General features: G+C 34.1%; 1 protein-coding gene across 15 annotated transcripts in view; it reads left to right on the top strand.

Moving 5' to 3' along the window:
• The window catches only part of LOC145286115 (uncharacterized), an 863,779-nt gene that overhangs the window by 171,464 nt on the left and 675,524 nt on the right, over positions 1 to 16,791 (top strand). For 9 of the 15 annotated variants that reach the window (XM_080134803.1, XM_080134807.1, XM_080134809.1 and 6 more), the window contains exon 2: positions 2,006 to 2,108. The exons of the other annotated variants lie outside the window; for them this stretch is intronic. The gene's annotated coding sequence lies outside the window, so the exon portion shown is untranslated. The remainder of the gene's footprint in view (positions 1 to 2,005; positions 2,109 to 16,791) is intronic. 15 annotated transcript variants of the gene reach the window in all.

Below are 16,791 nucleotides of genomic sequence, written 5' to 3' on the forward strand. Positions count from 1 at the left end.
TGTGTGGTAAATATGTAAGTTTCTCTCCCTGGCCATGTGGGAATTAATCTTTTGTTAGATGTAATCGTTTTTACTTTAATAATATCAATAATGGCCGTACAATATGAGAGTTAGTATTGAAATCAACTGCAAAATCACTGGATAAGTACATCTATCAATCTATCTATCTCTATATATATCTCTCTTTCTGCCTGTCTCTCTCAAAACATCCTGTCATTAAGGATTATATTTTTAACAAACAGTTATTTTTTATGGAGATCGTTTTTTTTTCTTAATTTTCCTATTTTTATTTCCTTATTGTTCTGATATAATACAGTTATATACAACATTTACTCCTCATATTTGATTTAATAAATATATAAGCCATCTACAGGATTGGCTTGGATTCTTGATAAAAATGTCGCCTGCTACTACTTAAAGCAGTGTAAAAATGTTTGTATTTAAAAACACATAAAATAGTGTGGTAGTTGCAATCAATATGAACCAATATTAGATATCATTGCCGACAGTGCTGACCGCTGACAAATCTACAGACTATCGACTAAGTAGTCCGTATTGGGACAAGTACTGGTCAAGCTATATTCAATAGTTGTAATTTAGCGTGTCTACTTTTTTGTAAAATTTTATACACACACACACATATATATATATATATATATAAGTGTATATATATACACATATACATACGTATATATACATACACACATATATATACGTACATATATACATATATGAATGCAGATATTTGTATATATATATATATATATATATATATATATATATATACACGACAATTTTTGGGTCCAAAAGCGGAGTAGCGTTTGCAATATGAAAATAAAATAGTAAATACACACGATAACATCGTTTTAATTCTTGAAAAGCACTCATAAACTTGAAATCACTATATACATATATATATATATATATATATATATATATATATATATATATATATATATATATAGTAATTTATAAAATATATATGGCGATTAAGCTACACTGAATATTCTGCGTTTCATCCACTCTAGGAGTCCTCAGTCGTATGCGAATAAGCCTGAGGAATCCTAGAGTGGATGAAACGCAGAATATTCAGTGTAGCTTAATCGCTATATATATTTTATAAATTACTAACTAGCTCTACCTACGTATTGAGCACTTTGGAAGTAAATACTTAAAGCTTGCACATAAATCTATACTTTCGTATATAAATTTATGTGAGTAAATGAAGTAGTTATATATATATATATATTTATTGCACATATATATGTGCATATATCTTATATATAAGTAGAATATATATATATATTAATATTTATATATATATAATATATATATAAGTAAAATATTCACGTCATTTTATCTATAATTCTCAATATTCTACTATATTTTATATTGATTTACGAGTAAATTTTGTATTCAAATTACATTTATAATTGACTGATATGCCACATGTATGATTATCTCTGGCCGTGGTTTATGCCCCTCATTTACCGATAACCTGATTTTATATAAAATGTTAGGAATAGCTTACCAATAGATATAATATTGCGTGAAAATTATTCATTAACATGGATATTCTTGAACAAATGCATTTTTTTTTAACAGATAACATTATCACAATGACTAACTAACCTGATTAACAAAGGCACGTTTATATTGGGACAACTTAATCCAAGAAGTTAAATAAAAAAATATTATAATTTCTGTTACAGATGAATATATATATTTGTAATTGGCTCGCCATAAATGAATTCGAGGTAAAACGAAAGCAGCAAGTAGAACGCCTTAGAACATTCTCCAGGGCTGCAGCGAGAATTTACTATTAATCAAATCCTAATAAGGCTATGTATAAAATATCTTATGCCAATTCATTTTTACGACATGCCTCCGATAAGTTTTCAGATTCTTCTGTACATGCATTTAAAATTATCGTAGAGTATTGAAACCTTAGTAGGTTATTGCTATACATCTTATAAGATGACTGACTAATTCTTTATGATTCCAGGTCCAAACGAACTGCTACAGCCTGAATTGAAATACACTTTACTAAAGCTCGATTGCCACAGCTAGTGAATTAAAAATGCCACTGGAGAAAATGCCACAGAAACGTAAGTTATTCTTCGGATTGCTTTTGGACGATCTGGCATAAATGGAATATCAGTTTTAGAGTGGCATAAGAGATTCAAGGAAAACATGGAGTATGTAAGCGATGACGAGCGCTGTGGGAAAAGTAAGGATGTCAGAATACCTGAGTTAATTGGTTAAATAAAGAATTACACGGATAAATACTATTATGTTTCTATAGAGACAATAATGCACAGTGTGAAGTCTGTTTAGGAACTCTACACACAAGTATTCATTAGGAAGTGAAGATGTGGAAGATATGAGCAAAGTTTGTCCCATAGGTACACGAGATAAGATCCAAAAGAAAGCCGTTGTCCATGTCAGCAGGAAGATGATTGAGTTGGCCAATTCAGATCCCGCATATTTTCATGCTCTAGCGATCTGCGCTAAAAGTTGGATCTACTGCGATGACTGAGAAACAACAGTGGAAGCATGTCTGCTCTCCCAGACCCAAGAAGGCAAGACAGAGCAAACCAACCCAGAAACATAATCTTACTTTTTTATGATAGCACGGGTATGGTCCATGGTCACTGGTTTTCCACTGGACCAACCGGCAACAAGTTCAAGTTTTAAAGGAGTTCAGGAAGAGGTTTCGTCAGAAAAGGCCAGCACTCTTCAAATTAGGTCAGTGGCATTTCCATAAGGACAATACACTAATCCACAACTCTATCCTAGTCAAAGACTATTTGACCAAGATGGGAATCCAGATAGTTCCTTATCTTTTCTGTGACTTTTGGTTATTCTCTAAGCTCAAAGAAATCTATAGATGGTGTCATTATTAGACGATTACGCTGATGAAAGAGGCAATGAGCGGGGTCATTCACACGTTTGTTCAAACGGTACAACAAGTGCATTGTAACTAGAAGAGATTACTTCGAAGAGGTGTAGATATTACATGTGTTTAGTATCAATAAACCCCTAGAAAATTATTGAATGCACTTTGTATCTCATGGAACTTTTAATATAAACTCTATTATCTTTGACTGGCTCTGAGATGTAAACAGTTCAACTCTCTAAAAATAGTACAATGCTCATTTAGAAACAAAAAGCATACTAAACAGTAATACAATCAGTGTGTATATAAAGTAATTACACTTTTCTAAAGGAATGAAAACGAACCCAATGATGTCGCTTAAATTTACGTTTAAACTCATCACGCATTTTCCATCAAAAAATTCGTGTAGTTTAATCTCTGCGGAAATTTATAATAATCTAGACCTAAAATAATAATAATAATAATAATAATAATAATAATAATAATAATAATAATAATAATAATAATAATAATAATAATAATAATAATCTGCCTGATATATTCGACACGCGTTTTTGTAGGCACGATCCAAAAATGGTAAAAAAAAACAAATTGTTCGTTTTTTTTAAACGAATTAAAATTTATTAAAATTAATTATTCTTGAGCAGGTTTTTTTTTCAGAAAGATAAAAGACTTAATTTTATCATATGATAAGTAGGATAATATAAAACTTTTTCTTACATATGTTCAATAGAATTTAAAATTTACAAAAACAAAACACCCACCACCGAAATCTTTGCCTTGATGGATAAATCATTTATATATTTCTTCAAGTTTCTTTTGTCTAGATAAGATGTAGGATGATTTGATATTAGAAAATGAAAAGATCTTCTAACATAAGTACCTGAATTTGTAATAATCCCCAGTATATATATAGATTTCACGTGGCGAAATTTAAAAAAATCCAACTTTAATAATTGTGTGGAAGAAACTACGGAAGCCTTTATATGAATAAATGTAGTCATTTAGTCCTGTAAAATTCCATGTATTTTGAACGTTTGTTTTGATGATTAAGTGAAAAATCAACTTTATGAGAATTTTATTATCTTTTCATAATCGACACATAACCCGGAAGCGATACATAATATCCGAAGTTAAACGAGGATGAGGCTGGCCAGTACTAGATGGGTGACCAATTGGGGAATGCTAGGCGCCGTACGTGTTGGAGACATCCGTTTCATCTAGTGTTACGCTTGATTGTCTGAGCCCTGTCCTGCACGCAGGACCAAATTTTTCTGTCAAGCGCAAGTCACAGCAAAAATGAAAAGGAGGAGATAACAACTTTTGTAAATATGAACAACTGTGTGTAGGCCTTTATGGTCGACCATAGGTGCGGAAATATCACGTAACGACAAATTTCCGGAAGAAATTATGCTATTTTTAGCAAAATGCGTGCTCTATTGGAAACCACGCATATAAAGGGCACTTTTTTTTAGCTGACGCAATTACCCCGGTTAGGCGCAATTTCCTCAAAGTACGGTATATATTTTTTGCTAATCTGAAAGAATAATCATTATTAACATATTCAACGAATTTCACACTTCAAAACACAATGGACGAAAAATTAAACACAATAAAAATTCGGATTTTCAATCATAAAATTTCGTACGTGCGTAGTTGTTTTTTTTTCATCTACAATCTTCGCCATTCCCATAATACAATATATTTTGTTTAGTTTTGGCCTAATATTTTAAGCATATTTGAAACCAAATATAAAGAAGTTTTTTGTTTTTAGGCAAAAATATATCTATAAGTATCGATTAGTAAAAAATGTACACCATTATAAAGTTTATTACTTAATAATCAATGAAAATTTCTTATTTATTGGGTAATTACTTGATTTTTGGTAGATTTGTAAAGAGAAACTCCATTACAAAATACTTATTTGTTCCTTCAATTTAGGTCGTTACTACGACTTTAACTCTCAAGTAAACAGTATCGCACGCATATATCACTAATAGAAAAAACTACACATGTTATACAAAAACCCAATTAGAAAACTAGCGTATCCTGTAAACCCATGTCGTACCCTATCCACTAACAATCGCTAATCCTTACGCTATTTCTGTGACATTCTGTTAGATAGTCTGTTCTGCCGTGTCGTCGTCTCTTACATTTTCGATTGCCAAAGTGATGCGAAGTGGCTTAGAAGTATACATAAACACAATCCACGATAAACAAAAATTCCCATCACAGACTTTGACATATTTCATCATTATCAGTTGTCTCCCCATCCACCTTCTAAACACTGACATTCGCATCTCAGAGTCGGCAGAAGTTATTTCGTCGGTGTTTTTAGTTTCTCACCCTGCGGTCCCAGCCAAAAACTGTGTTTGTCCTAACTTGAAAAATGCTTTTGAATATCACACAAAGATTGTCCGAAAACTGTCTCTAATAGTCGTAAACGGTCGCAAAATAAACTGGCGCTCGTTAAAATGTCTGTAAAAAAACTATTAACACTATCGGCGTTTATGTTCGACCCTGTATCCCAGTTTTTGTGTTCCTCGATGAATATTTTTGTACATTGCATTTCTACTAAGTCAACTTCCTATAATTATTGTTCTGCTCATCATCTTAGTTCCAATTTGTTTTATAGTTGTTTTATTTGTTTATCCTTCGTGCACTTTCCTGCACTTGGATAGCATCGATAGTATTACAATAGTAAGTACGTCGCATAGAGCATCACGACACGATATTTCGTCTAGAAATGAGAACTATTTCAGTAACATATGTTTCTTACTTAGCCAAACTTAACACGCACACCTGTATAGGCATTTGGATTTTTCAAGGTTTATTGTATCATTTTAGTATATTAGTATATTTGTACATTTTAATATATTTTAGTATATTAGTATATTTTAGTATATTTTAGTATATTAGTATATTTTAGTATATGAGTTTACTGTATCATTTTGTATATTTGTTATCTTATCGCTTGTAATCTGAACTGCGCATCGCTCTAGGAAAGACAAGAATCCTCTTGATGTAAAAGAGCATAAAAAATGGTCATCAATATCAAAATATTGCCAACGATATATATACAATAGATTTTGACTGATAACACGGCACTTCTTACGTCTTTACCAGAAACACCACGGCTGAAATGTGGAGAGAAAATGACAAAAAAGAAAGGGAAAACGCAAGAAAGAAAAAATATGTAAGAATATATTAACAAAATCTTTGTAAAAAAAGGACTATATTGTGTGATAATTAAGAACAAATAGAAAGTTAATCGAGTAGAATAAAAAGCCAACACCCTTGTTGTGTTCTGTAACTCAACGTAAAGTCTTCTGAATATTCAACCAAAAACTCATACTAATTTTGTATAAAATACAATCAATTTATATTCCGAAATGTGTATCAATCTGCACATACCATTTTCAATACGTTTCAGTGAACATATATATGCAACTTCCATTAAAGACAATAAAAGTGTAAGTGTGTTCGGAAATAAATCACACATTACACGCTAAGTGCGAGGAAAGATATCCAATCTAGACAAACATGTAATTATTAAAGAAATGCGTTGTTTGTTTGTTTGTTTTTATTTTACATGTTACTGATATTTCATTTTTTCATAATAATTTGCTTGGGGCGTTAAACAAGAAAGAGAATCGATAACGAATGATAACATGCCGTATTATTTAAATAAAGGCAGCATGAGAAACTGTAATTTATATGCATAAATGTCATTTAATATAATGTGACGAACAGAAAGTATCTCTTGTATAAAAATGAAATGAAATAAATTTTAAAATTGCTTTAACTGAAACAGGTGTAACTAATCAGATAAAATGAAAATGGAAAATATATATTTGCTCTGCAATAGTATTGAGCATTTTCTTCAGGGTTTTATAAATTACCATTTTGGTTTTATATATATATATGTATATATATATATATATATATGTATATATGTGTGTGTGTGTGTGTTGTTTGTTTGTTTGTTTGTTGCGACTATGTGTACATTTGCCATTATTAACTCTCCCCCCTTGAGCCGGCTTATTCCTTGTTGACGTTTCCTTTACGACAGATGAAATCTGTTTTTTCATACTTCCCAGCCCCTTCTTCATAGCTGATTTTAAATGTGTTCACCACACTCCCATGTTTTATGGTAATGTAATCACACTAACTCTTTTTTCTTCTACCCTTTCTCTGTGCTTTCTTTTTCTTTTTCTTTTTTTTACTTCCTTTTTTATATTTCTCTTTTTTTATTCTTCTGAGTGTTGACGTCTTTTTCCCACTTCTGCTTTCCATGTCTGGGGTCTAAACATTAACATTAATCCCCCCCCAGTTTAAATGTAACTTTATATATATATATATATATATATATATATATATATATATATATATATATATATATATTTCAATTCTCCAATTTGAGAACCAGACGCTTACAGTAAAATGTAAATTTTACAGAGGCTTACAGCAAAATGTTTTTGACTTCTGATGGAGGTATATACTTAATTGCTGCCCACATCAGCAAAATGTGGCACAAGGCCGGAAAGTGGGAACCCAGCAGGCTCCCCTAAAGAAGGGGCACTCCTGCAATTTAAAAATTGCCTAAGTAACCCCGTCGGCATTCCCCGGTCGGGGTGCCTCAGGCAGCAAGCAATAAACTTGCCTCACCGGAAAGCCCGGTGGCAAGGCCTGGGAGGGTGGACCTCCTAGTTATTACCCAGGCGGCGTACCTCAGACCAACAGGTGCTGGGCCGGTTCCCGGCCCCTCATCTGTTGGTCTGAGTGTCAAGTGATGAATCCTTGACGTGTACTACCCTGTCCCCCCTGCAGCCGAAGCCGCTAGGAGACACATCTCATCACAATGGACTTGTGATGGGTTTATGCGACGAATGAATTCGCCAATCATTTTTATAATCAACGGCTGCGCTTAACAACCAATGAAAACTTCGCAAAATTATTATAAAAATTGTCGAATTTTTGATTCAATCAGTTCGCAGTTTTCTACGTCACGGACCGCATTTACTTCTTTGCCACCATCTTGGTTACTGATCTGAACTACGCTGCCATCTTTGTTCAACATAATATCTCAGAACTTAAGAGGTTAACTACGCCACGGACCGCATTTGATTCTTGATCGCCATCTTGGTTACTGATCTGAACTACGCCGCCATCTTTGTTCAACACAATGTCTCAAAACTTAACACTACACAACCCTTTTTAGGTCGCCATACGAGGACTTTTGGTCTTTACCGTCCAAGTATCTGAAACATTAGCATACAACCTCGCTTTACTCAGGCGCTACGTACTGATCATAACTTTATGTGCATATCTATATAAATATTAAACATTTTGACTCGTCCATGTAACTTATATCTAAAATTTAAAGTATTTAGACACAAAATTGGCGGAGTAATTTGATAGAGTCTGCAAATCTCAGCTGTTTCATCTTTGATCTCTTGGCGGCCGAATTTTCGCAAAAAAATGATTAAAAAGCTTGTTGCATGTCATTTATGTAAAATTTCAAATGTTTAGATACAAAATTTGCTGAATAATTTGCTAGAGACAGCAATGGACAAATCTTTGAACTTTGACCCTTTAGTAACAAATTTTTCGGCAAAAAAATGATTAAAAAGCTTGCCCTATGTCTGAATACACTTTATGTAAATTTCAAATGTTTAGACCAAAAATTCGCAGGGAGGTCATTTTTTTTTAAATTTGCCCCCATTTTTGACCCCTTAACATTTATTGTTTTGGGCTCAAATAAAATTAAAAGGTTTGATTCATATCCGAGGCACCTACATTTAAAATTTAAAGTGTGTAGACCCAACATTGGCGGAGGAGTTTAATAGAGCTTTCAAAGATCAAATCATTGAACTTTGACCTCTTGACAGTAAAATATCTTGGCGAAAACCGATTAAAACCTTTTTCCCAAATCTCAATACCACTTATTTCAAATCTCAAGTCTGTAGACTGAAAACTGATAGAGTAATTTGGTAGGGAGATGTACACACACAGTCAAGCACACAGACGATTTCCCTTTTATAGATATACTAGCAGTGCATCCCGAATTGCTTAGGCGTTATGCACTATTCATAACCTGCTTTATCTGAGAATGCACTTTATGTAAGATTTCAAATGTTTAAAAAAAAATCTGTCTGAGTAATTTCGTAGATACCGCAGAGGTCAATTTTTTAATTAGACCCCAATTTTAACTCATTACCATTTATTATTTTGGTCACACATCAAAATAGAAAGTTGTACCCATGTCTACGTTACCAACAGCTAAAATTTCAAGTCTTTAGAAAAAAAATTGGCGGCGGAATTTGGTAGAGTCTGCAAAGGAAAGCTCTTTCAACTTTTACTTTTTGGCAGTCAAATTTTCGCCCCAAAACTGATTAAACTGCTTGTCGCATGTCTGAATACTCGTTATGTATTAATTTTACATGTTTAGACCCAAAATAGACCGAATAGTTTTGCTAGACACCTCCGAGTACCCTTAATGTAAATTTTTAAATTTTTAGACCAGAAATTGGCTGAGTAATTTAGTAGAGACAGCAGAGGGCATTTTTTTTTAATTGACCACAATTTTGACCCCAAAACATTTATGTTTTTGGGGACCAAACCAAATTAAAATGTTTGATCCAAGTTTAGGTAACGTAGATTTCAAATTTCCATACACTTCAAGTAAAATCTGGGGTTCTAGACGAAAATTGACAGAGTTATATGGTAGTGAAATGTACGCAGACATACACACATTTTCGTATTTATAGATATATAGATTTTTAAATATTTTCAGCATTATGAATTATATTTGCAAAATATATCAATCTATAAAGTGTATGATACAAGAGTTAAACATACACAATAAGGAAGTAAATAATTAAAACACATTAAATACTGTAGAATTACAACTCATTTGTTTCTTTGCAGTCACAATTCTTCATTTAACTTAGAGCAACACGCAACATATGCTAGAACCGACTAGAGACACTTAAGGTGTATTTAATTGTCATAATGTATCCAGATTAACTGTATATATATATATATATATATATATATATATATATATATATATATATATATATATATATATATATATTATAAAGCTGAATGTGTGTGTGTTGGTGGGTGTGTGGTCACGAATAGGTTCCTATATGGTTGACTATTAAAAAAGAACTGATTACATATAATGATAGATGTATCGAGACAAAGGAATGGGTATGTTTGATCTGACAGAACAGTGGTTCATTAAAATTGCGGGGTCTTGGTTCGCGCCTGGTCAACAAAGTATGGAAAAAAAAACTTAAAAAAAAAACCGTTTACAAGTGTTTTTTATATAGATGTACATAATTATACTTTGATAAGTATCTTTTAACTTAAATAGGGATGGTATAATAAAATTGTGGGGTCTACGTTCGCGCCTGACCTCCATAGAATCGAATAGACACAAACTGTAATAAAGACTATTCATATCTAACTGCTAAGTATACTTTGATAATTATGTTTCAGTTTGAAGAAATATGGTATAATAAAATTATGGGATGTTCGTTCGCGCCTGGCCTCTATAGAATGGAAATATGTCACAAAGTTTAACAAGGTTTTTTTAATATAGATCCACAGTATATTGTGATAAGTGTGTCAGTGTGAACAGGTATGATATAATAAATTATAGGGTATATCTATTTTATTTTTACTTTCATCATATTTTTTGCTTTTGCTTTGATACCCTCGAATTCGAAGCTATCTCTTTACGACCCTTCCTTTTCATAACCTATCATACTTTCATAAATCAGAGTCGATTTTCTGTAGGCTGTTTTTGAACCCAGTCAACGACGGGTACTTTTGCTAGTATATATATATATATATATATATATATATATATATATATGTATACTCTTTCTCTTTACCACTCTCTCTCTCTCTCTCTCTCTCTCTCTCTCTATATATATATATATATATATATATATATATATATATGGTGGATTCTCTCATCGAAGACGATGAATGAGGGTTCAGTATGCAATCTTCAGCAGCTCCCAAGCTCTATGACACCACACGCGTAATTGCAATCATGTAGACGTCCGACATACTCCTCTGCAGATGGTGAACTTTCATGTGCTCGTAGGTCAAAGATGCCTTCTCGAATGAACAGATAACCCTGCTTTGCTGCGTGCTCTGAAACCTCAATGGCATACATATTCATTTTTAGGTGGGTGTTACTTGTGTTTTGCCTTCATATTTGCACGAAGGGTGTCCCTAATGCAAAGGCGGTTATGTTCAAATTATTTGGCCCCCATGAAACACATCTTCCTCCATTTTCTGCGATCCTTTGCTGCACTCTTCCAGGAACTCAGAGAAATTCCACACCGTTTCAGGTTGTCTTTTAGTTTATCCTTGTAACGAAGCAGGGGACCCCCTATTGGACGGCAAGAATTTGTCAGTTGCCCATATAAAGTTGCTTAGGAACTCTTGAGTCATCCATTCTTACAAGATGACCCGACCACCGCATTTGTATCCTGATCAAAAATGATTCAATACCAGTGATTTCACATCTTTCCAGTAATTCACTATTTTGAACACAATCCTGCCCTGCAACATTGCAGATAAAATGCAGACATCTCATATGGAAGGAGTCAAGCTGATTTATATGCTTGCAGTACAAGGTCTACGTTTCGGCACCATACAGAAGAGTAGGCAGAACAACAGCTTTGTAGACTGCCATCTTTACTTTTAGAGACACATCGTGGCTGTTCCAGAGTCTGTGTCGCAACCTACCAAATGCCTCACTAGTTTTATTAATTCTACATTGGATGTCCTTTTCAAATTTAGCATCATCAGACACAATAGAGCCGAGGTATGTAAAAGAAGATACTGTTTTCAAAGCTTTACCATCAGCATATGCCACTGGTTGTGAAGTGGACGTAGCGTTTGGTTTTGGCTGGTGAATAATTTCAGTCTTTTTTATGCTAATTGTAAGACCGAAGGCTTTACATGCACCAGAAAAACTATTGAGGATGTTCTGCATCTCATCAAGACTATGGGTGACAAGAGCACAATCATCAGCATAAAGGAGGTCAAGAACAGTCTGCACAGAAGTCTTGGTTTTGGCCTTAGACCGTTGCTGGTTAAATACATCTCCACTTGATCGATACTCAACACCTATGCCTCCTGAGGTGTTCCTGAAAGCTGTCTCAAGCATCACCGAAAAGAAAAGAGCAAATAGGATCGGAGCAAGGACACACCCTTGCTTAGTTCCATTTGACACTTCAAATGGTTCACTTTGTTCACAGGCAGATCGTACTGTCGCCACCATTCCCCAGTGAAAGGAGACAATCACATTCAAAATTTTGTCCGGAATACCAATCCTCCTCAAAACAGTCCACAGGGCATCCCCACAGACGGTATCAAATGCCTTTGTGAGGTCAACGAATGTGACAAACAAGTCCTTATTCTGCTCCCCCGCTATCTCCTGTAGTTGCCGAAGGCTGAAGATCATGTTCACAGTACCTGTTCCTGCCCTAAAACCACACTGGGTGTCTGGGGGCACAGTTTTACAGATTGAACCATTGAGTCTGTTTAGGATTACACGAGCTAGAATCTTACCAGCAACAGACAAAAGAGAAATTCCTCTATGGTTATCACACTCACACTTTTTTCCTTTGTGCTTAAACAGGTGAATGATTGATGCGTCTTTGAACTGTTGTGGCACGGTACCAAGTTCCCATATTACTGAAAACAGGGCACTTAGTTTCCTGATTAACAGTTGGCTTCCACATTTGTATATTTCTGCAGGCATGCCGTCATCACCTGGAGCCTTACCATTTGAAAGTTGCTTTACAGCCCAGTCAATCTCCGACATGGATGGAGTATCAGCAAGCGCCTCGATGGTTGGCCTCTGAGGAATACCATCACTCACTCCTCGATCCACTGTCGATTCTTTGTTTAAAACATTTGAAAAGTGTTCAGCCCAGCGCTTAGTAATTTCTTTCTTATCAGTGAGGAGAATGCCATCCGACGAATATACTGGAGATGTCCCCCTTAAAATGGGACCAAACACCCCCTCGAGGTTTTGGTAGAATGATTTAAAATCACACCTATCTGCCGCATCTTTTAAGGCCTCAGCTTTCTGCTCCCACCAATTTTGTTTCATTTTCCAGAGCCGAGATTGTTCCAATCTTTTGGACATTCTGAAAGTCTTGTGTTTCACTGAAGAATGTTTGTCAGTAATCCATACTTCATGGGTTTGATGCATGTTATTGAGCAGTGGGACGATAGTTGGATCATTTTCATCAAACCAATCTTGATTTTTCCTTCGAACATATCCTAATGACTCTTTAGCAGATTCATACACTGCAGTTTTAAACTCTCTCCAAGATGCCTCAATATCCTTCCCACATACAACGGAGGACAGCTTTTGATCAGTAGCCTTTTGAAATGAGTGCATTATCTTCTTAACTTTCAACTTGCCTACATCAATTCTCTTGATGGAAGAGTTACGTTGGTTTCGAACATGGCGCTTGGTTTTCATCCTGACTGTGGAGCAGATCAATTTATGGTCTGACCAATATTCCCCGATGCTGTAAGAACGTGTAAGATTTATATCTTGTCTATCAGAACGACGTACAATGACATAATCAATGAGATGATAATGATTAGACCGGGGATGTTTCCAACTGGCTTTCTTGCAATTAGGCAGCTGAAAAACTGTATTAGTGAGCAAAAGATCGACTTAACTGCAAAGAGACAATAAGAGAACACCATTTGAGTTGACTTTACCAATTCGATGTTAACCAATGACATTTCTCCAAAATCACTACCCACACGAGCATTGAAGTCAACCAAGACAAACAGCTTATCCTGTATACATACCTTGTTGATTTGTTCGCGTAAAGAGGAGTAAAACCTCTCCTTTAGCTCATCAGATGAATTAAGTGTAGGTGCATAGCAACTCAAAAATGTGGCATATTTGTCCTTTCCTACTGCAATGCGCAAGGGCATAAGTCTGTCATTTATACCAACGGGCAGGGACTCAAGATTTTTGGCAATATCAGTCCTGATGGCAAAGCCAACACTAGATTCACGTTTCTCAGAACTTGGTTTTCCAATCCAATAAAAAGTGTATCCACCGTCAACTTCCTCTAGCTGTCCTGTATCAGCAAACCTAGTTTCAGTAAGAGCTGCAACAGAAATTCTATGATGCTTTAACACACGTGCTATAATAGCGGTTTTTCGTTCAAGATTCTTTTTTTATCCTGGAGTGTTCTGACATTCCAAGTCGCAATGAACATATTCGTTCCATGTATTTTGTTTCTATTCTTGATTTGGGTGCAAATATTGGATGCCCAGACATCTGCACCTGATGACAGGGACATGAGCAAGTAAACAATTTTTAGGTCACCTTTTATAGACCCCCTCCCCATGAAGAGGAAAGCAGTGACAGCCTATAAAGGGCTGCTTTGTTATGAAAGGAGGACACGAGTCACACAATTACTTGCGGGTGTTGTGAAAAACAGCCATCTACCTTCCATCACCTATGTGCAATGTTCATGCTAGGAACTACCAGTGACATCCTCCACCTGTTCCCGTCACAATCCCATCATCGCCACAGGGTTCTATTAATTTATTATTAGTAATATATATATATACATATATATATACATATATATATACATATATATATATATATATAGATATATATATATAAAATACGTATCAGGTGTGATTTCAAGCCAAATTACAACGCAATATTACAATAATAGATAAATATTTTCTTGATATTTTGTAAAGTTGGAAAAAGAAAAGTCAGTTAGAAAAGATCCGTGCGTCTCTCTGCGGTGTCATTTTAAAATAACGGAACCTATGACACACACACACACACACATACATATATACATATATAATATTATTTACTATAATAATTATTAAATACCTACACTAGTTTTTCATCCTTTCGGAATCATCAGTCAGAGTGTCACGATTAACATCGGTCGACAGATTTGAACTCGGCAACGAAGCCATCTCTGATTCCCTTAGCCAGGATCAAATCCTTTCGACCATCGTTAACCGCGAGAAATAACGTTATATATTATTGCTAAATGTATTTAAACGTCCGTCCGTGATCTAATCATTATATGATGATCTTGCATGCGAGCTTGCGAGCTTAATTGACCGACTTTATTTCAACTGTACAGTGCTCAACGACAACAAACGATCGTCGATCTGAAATTTATGCTACTCTTAGTTATATATATATATATATATATATATATAACTATATATATATATATATATATATATATATATATATATATATATATATATATATACCAATACTAGCCTAGCATAAATTACCCGGAATTACATTTCGGATTGACGATCGTTTCACAATTACAGTTTTATTTATTGTCATTGACATCGATGAAATCGACAATTTTTTAATCAACTCGATGAGTTTCTTGTTTCAATTGGAAACTCATTGCAGTGCACTGGGCGGAAGCTTAACACTGCATCCCGTAGTTAATTAGTCTATAATATATTAAACTCTAAATTGCACTGGAGAGCAACTACTATTTTATTAATGAATTTCATGATGCATGAATTATAGTTCACAATGCAACAGTCAATATCGTTGTACTAATGTGCTTTCAACGGAAACATTTATTGCGAACGCGCTACTGTCCTATAAAAGAACATAACGTAGAATGTATTCAACGGATCCTTCTGCTTATACGGTAACACATTTTTGAATCTTATTCTGATGTTAGGCCATAAAATGGTGTAAATCGGGGTCAAAATGGTACTATGCCTACTTTACTCAGATGTCCTCGAGCATTCAGATACAAGACGTTTCTAGGAAACAACTAGGTATATGAACAATAATTCGTGAAAAAGCAAAACAATTGGTCAAGATGTTTTGGTTCATAAATAGAACGACTTATACAAACACAAAGTTCCATTTGTAAATATATATATATATATATTATACATATATATATGTGTGTGTGTATATATATATGTGTGTGTGTGTGTGTGCAATTCAACCTAATTCTAAAATATTTTGATTTCATATAAATATCATTATCTTTCTATCCCTATCTTTATCTTTCCTTCTCTCTGACTCTGTATATATCTAGACAGAAAGGGGGAGAGAACGGTAAGGGATAGTATGATATTGATATGTATATGAATTTAAAATATGTTGGAATTGAGTTAAATTGTCTGATTAATTAGATTATAAGTTTGTGATTAAGGGACTTCACTTTATTATATAGGTATATATTGCGATAAAATTTAAACATGAAGTGAAGTTTGAATATTTCTTTGCTGTTTGATTTCGAATTATGTTATTATTTTGATTAACTATTCATTAATATCTATAACAGTGTATCTGATCAAAACGCGTAATACATTATTCATCGGCTTATCTCTGCAGCTGATAAAGCAACATCATTCTGTATTAGTTCATGTATCAACAGTTATTATCGCCAGAATGCAAAATCAATATGCAAATACACCTCATGAATATTCTATAGTCTTTATCATATTTGAAAACTAGTCAATCTTGACGAAACGCACGATGCAATGCCCGGAAGATATTTCAGATATTTATTAAAGTACACGAAAGAAAGAAAATGCAAAACCAAAACATATTTTTTGCAAAATTTATTAGGTGCAACGATTTTTACCAGCAGAAGCGTCACTCCAATCATCGACTTCCCTCATTTAATTATTAACTTGTTTAAACCAATATACAAACTGATGCGGCTATCGAACGATGTAATTAGATTGGGAATCTTTTTATTCTAGTCCGACATTTTTTTTTTTTTTAATTATCAGTGTGAGATGTGTTTGCTGTTGTTGTGCTTGCACTATTTTTATTTTACATGTAGTCT

The sequence above is a fragment of the Euprymna scolopes genome, chromosome 10, assembly GCF_053919585.1.
Source record: "Euprymna scolopes isolate OS-2025 chromosome 10, ASM5391958v1, whole genome shotgun sequence".
Classification (NCBI taxonomy): domain Eukaryota; kingdom Metazoa; phylum Mollusca; class Cephalopoda; order Sepiida; family Sepiolidae; genus Euprymna; species Euprymna scolopes.